The sequence below is a fragment of the Ovis canadensis genome, chromosome 4, assembly GCF_042477335.2.
Source record: "Ovis canadensis isolate MfBH-ARS-UI-01 breed Bighorn chromosome 4, ARS-UI_OviCan_v2, whole genome shotgun sequence".
Lineage (NCBI taxonomy): Eukaryota > Metazoa > Chordata > Mammalia > Artiodactyla > Bovidae > Ovis > Ovis canadensis.
In genome coordinates, this window is record NC_091248.1 from 70,198,413 (window position 1) to 70,203,726 (window position 5,314).

The 5,314-nt window shown below is 40.4% G+C and overlaps 1 non-coding gene across 1 annotated transcript; it reads left to right on the forward strand.

The window, feature by feature from the left end:
* Positions 1-316: 316 nt before the first annotated feature.
* Positions 317-388, forward strand: TRNAW-CCA (transfer RNA tryptophan (anticodon CCA)). The gene has a single exon. It is a non-coding gene; the product is annotated as a tRNA-Trp (tRNA).
* The last annotated feature ends 4,926 nt before the right edge of the window (positions 389-5,314 follow it).

A 5,314-nucleotide genomic window follows, 5' to 3' on the forward strand; every position in this document is an offset into this window, starting at 1 on the left:
GTAGCTAGTCTATATGGTAATGAATGAATTGTTATAAAATTTTCATGGCATACAGTATTACAGTCATATTCATAATATATTACCAGAAACATTATAACTTAAACACAAAAATACCTCATAGAGTTCTTATTGCAAAACAAGTTCACCACAATAGCAACACAAGGTAGCTATGAAATTATTACATTAGGAATAGTGTACTACATAACATGTTGCATGTGGGATCTTAGTTGCCCACCCAGGGATCAAACTCATGCCCCCTGCAGTAGAAGCACAGATTCTTAATCACTGGATTATCAAGGAAGTCCCTTTTGGGGCTTCCCTGGTGGCTCAGAGGTTAAAGCGTCTGCCTCCAATGCGGGAGACCCAGGTTCGACCCCTGGGTTGGGAAGATCCCCTGGAGAAGGAAATGGTAACCCACTCCAGTATTCTTGCCTGGAGAATCCCATGGACGGAGAAGGCTGGTAGGCTACAGTCCATGGGGTCGAAAAGAGTCGAACACGACTGAGCGACTTCACCACCACCACCCTTTTGTTACTTAGGCTTCCCTTGTGGCTCAGCTGGTAAAAAATCCACTTGCAATGTGGGAGACCTGGGTTTGACCCCTGAGTTGGGAAGATCCGAAGAAGGGTAAGGCTACCCACTCCAGTATTCTGACCTGGAAAACTGCATGGACTGTTTAGTCCATGGCATCGCAAGAATCAAACACAACTGAGCGACTTTAACTTCACTTTGTTGTTGCTCTGTTGTTAAGATGAATCTGACTCTTTGTAGCCTCACGGACTGCAGCATGCCAGGCTTCCCTGTCCTTCACTATCTCCTGGAATTTGCTCAAATTCACATTCATTGAGTCGGTTATGCCCTCTAACCATCTCATTCTCTGTCACCCCCTTCTCTTCCTGCCCTCAATCTTTCCCAGCATCAGGATCTTTTCCAAAGAGTTGGCTCTTCACATCAGGTGGCCAAAATGTTGGAGCTTCCGCACCAGTCCTTCCAATGAATATTCAGGAATGATTTCCTTTAGAATTGACTGGTTTGATCTCCTTTCAGTCCAAGGAACTCTCAAGAGTCTTCTCCAGCACCACAATTGGAAAGCATCAGTTCTTCAGCTATCAGCCTTCTTTATGATCCAACTCTCATATCTGTACACGACTACTGGAAAAATCATAGCTTTGGCTGTAGGGGCCTTTGTCAGCATAGTGATGTGTCTGCTTTTTAAAATGCTGTCAAGTTTGTTATAAATTTCTTTCCAAGGAGCAAGCATCTTTTAATTTTGTGGCTGCAATCACCATCCACAGTGATTTTGCAGCCCAAGAAAAGAAAATCTGTCACTGCTCCCACTTTTTCCCCTTCTATTTGCTATGAAGTGGTGGGACTGGATGCCATAATCCTAGTTTTTTGAATGTTGAGTTACAAGACAACTTTTTCACTCTCTTTCACCCTCATCAAGAGGCTCTTTAGTTCCCCTTTGCTTTCACCATTAGAGTGGTATCATCCTCATGGCCACATCCAGTTGTTGATATTTCTCCCAGCAATCTTGATTCCAGCTTGTGATTCATCCAGCCCCATATTTCACAGGATGTACTCTGCACAGAAGTTAAATAAGCAGGGTGCTTATTTAATACAGCCTTGTTGTACTCCTTTCCCAGTTTTGAACTAGTCACTTGTTCCATATATGGTACTAATTGTTGCTTCCTAACTCATATATAGGTTTGGAGAGACAGGTAAGGCGGTCTGGTACTCCCGTATCTTCATAAGAATTTTCCACAGTTAGTTATGATCCACAGAGTCAAAGGCTTTTGAGTAGTCAGTGAAACAGAAGTAGATGTTTTCCTGGAATTCGCTTGCTTTCTCCATGATCCAACAAATGCTGGTAATTTCACCTCTGGTTCCTTTGCCTTTTCTAAACCCTGTTTTGTACATCTGGAAGTTCTCAGTTCATGTACTGCTAAAGCCTAGAAAACTGCATCTTTACATTTGTTTACATTTCTCTCCACTGCAAATGGTGCCATATATGGTCTGTAAGTGTATGTGTAATTTTTGATACATTTTAACTCTTTATAATAGAATTGTGTATATTTTATAGTATTAAATGATAGAAGAGACTTGTATCTACATGTATTCTATGCATTCATTATATTTTTCTGTTAATTTTTTCTGTATTTCTGAGCTACACAGTTCCTCTGAGTTTCATTAGATTGTTGCAAATCTCCACAAAATTTTCCAATATATTTATCGGGAAAAAATCAAGTGGACTCCCATAGTGCAAACCCATATTGCTCAAGGGTCAACTGTACTTTGATATCCAGTGTTTAAGGGATTTACTCACTCAGAAATTAAATCAAAGTAGTTAATTTCCCAGGAAAGCACAATTTGAAATTTAGAATAAAAAGAAATATGAAAACTTACTTTGGTCCAAGATTTAATCATCCAGCAAAGTACAAATGTAGAGTAAAATGACTTGTTAGTCACAAATCTGTTGAGAATATCTGACTAATGGCAGGAAGTATTTTGTAGGTATTCCACAGTAAATCCATTTTTAAGACATATCACATTCAAAAAAGCTTAATTAAGCTTTTATCCTAATCCTCAGATTATAAACTTTCCCTGGTCTAAATAAAATATACAGAATCTACCATTCATCTGTTCACTTTAGCATTACATATGAAATAGTATCAGTTACACATACTGGTGATAAAATATAAATAATATATCATATATCATATACTTATGCATTTACAAATATTAAGAAATCATTAACAAAGTTTTCTCTTCAGAAATAGAAGTCCATTTTGCTTCCAACTTTAAGAAATACTAAAAATAAAGCCTTTGAAAAGATAAATAGCAGGGTCTCAGAGATTTTTCAAACAAACTCTTGTAATGAGCACTAGACAACTAGCATAAGACTTGGGGGTGGTAGAAGGAGATAAGAGAACAAGAGAATGTCAGGTTCACATGGAACCTTCAAGGACATCGAAGCTGACCATCCTTTTGAAGCATGGATCCTTTCTATAACACCATGCAAAGTGTTCACTAAGCCAACCTACTGACTGATCAAGCGTTCACTGCTCACCAGCGCAGCCACTTCTCTCTTAAAACATTAGAAAGCTTTCCATACATGAAAAGCTAATGAGCTAATACATGCCTCTCTATCTCTGTCACCCACAGGCATCTACAACAACTCCAACTCCTTCCCTCTCCTACAGGATAGCTATCAAAAATACTAGCTAGTCTCAATGAATCCTTTTATTTACATTCCATTGTTTTTCAACTACATTTTTCAATTAAAAATTGTAGTCTTATCATATCACACTACTAGTTAATACCCAGTTTGTTAATGTTTCTCTGAAAGTGCGTACATGCTCAGCTTCTCAGTCGTGTCCAGCTCTTCGTGACACCTGGACTGTAGCCCACCAGGCTCCTCTGTCCATGGGATTTTCCAGGTAGAATAATGGAGTGGATTGCCATTTTCTACTCCAGGGGAATCTTTCCAACCCAGGGACTGAGTCTGCTGCATCATCTGCACTGGCAGGCAGATTCTTTACCACTGAGCCGCCTGTGGGACCGATAAAAGAATACTACATTGCTAGACTCGCCCCAAATTGGAAAGAGCAAAGTAATACTTTCCCTCTCCATTCTAGACACTACACATCTATTCTTGCAGCCCAAGATTATACTCACTGTTTCCATGGCTATGTCACATATATTGATTCAAACTGAGCTTTATGCTGACTAAAACTTTAGCCTTATTTTGTCAACTAAAAATTGTCACTCATCATCTCCCTCTAGAAGGATGAAGTCACTAGCCACTGCAGTTGCTGATCTCCAGCATGCCCCAAAAGGCATTTAGGGTGGAAATCAGGTATGAGGCACTCTGTGATCTGGGAAAAACTGGCAGAACAGGCCTTCAGATAAAAGATTTTATGAGCCCAATTTCTTGCATCTTCTCATATCCAGAAAAGCACTAAAATCATTAACAGAGACATCTGCTCCTCATGACTAGCAGCCACCTTCTTCCAAATGTGTGATTGGTTACTTCTATCCCTCTTCACCAGAATCACATATATGTTGTGTCCCCCCCCTCCACCTCTGTGGAGCAGTTCTGAGAGTCCACCTCCCAGGCTATAGTCACCATTTTGCTCCAAATAACTCTTAACTCACAATTCTCACATTGTGCATTTTTTTCAGTTAACAAATTATTCATTTACTCAACAAATATTTATATAATGCTCAGTGGTAAAGAATCTGCCTGCAAAGTAGGAGATCTGGGTTTGATCGCTGGGTGGGGAAGATCCCCTGGAGAAGGAGATGGCAACCCACTCCAGTGTTCTTGCCTGGAAAACCCCATGGACAGAGTCGCCTGGCAGGCTTCAGTCCATGGGGTCACAAAAGAGTCAGACTCCACTTAGTGACTAAATAATAAAAAACTGCTACTAAAAGTATATTACAATACTAGGAACAGTATGAAAAATCAGTGAGCTATAACTGAAAGAGGTTAAGACCTGGGCCCAAGCCCCACTTTATCCAGCTATAACTGTGGGAGAGAACACTTGTTCAGTTCAGTTCAGTTCAGTTGCTCAGTCGTGTCCAACTCTTTGTGATCCCATGAATTGCAGCACACCAGGCCTCCCTGTACATCACCAACTCCCGGAGTTCACCCAAACTCATGTCCATCGAGTCGGTGATGCCATCCAGCCATCTCATCCTCTGTCATCCCCTTCTCCTCCTGCCCCCAATCCCTCCCAGCATCAGAGTCTTTTCCAATGAGTCAACTCTTTGCATGAGGTGGCTAAAGTATTGGAGTTTCAGCTTTAGCATCAGTCCTTCCAATGAATATCCAGGACTGATCTCCTTTAGAATGATCTGGTTGGATCTCCTTGCAGTCCAAGGGACTCTCAAGAGTCTTCTCCAACGCCACAGTTCAAAAGCATCAATTCTTCAGTGCTAGCTTTCTTCACAGTCTTTGTTAGAGCTACTCAATTTTCATAACAGGATAACTATCTTGCTACATCCTAGTCAGAGTTCCAAAACATATGACTAGGCCTTCAGCCAGAAATTTAGAATCCCAGCACTCCAGGTTATCCAGTTCCCTTCCAAATACCTACTGAGAGAAGAAACATTTAAAGAAGATAGGTCCAAGGCTTTAAAAATCCAATCCTTGGTTAATGTTGAATTACCAAAAAGCTACATGTTAGGAACCAACCACATACCATTCTGATCACCTTCAGTGAGTTGCATTTAATACTTTGTCCTAACCTTTAACAGATTATTGTAAGAAGTAACCATGTGAAAGTCACAACTGCATTATGTTTTAAAG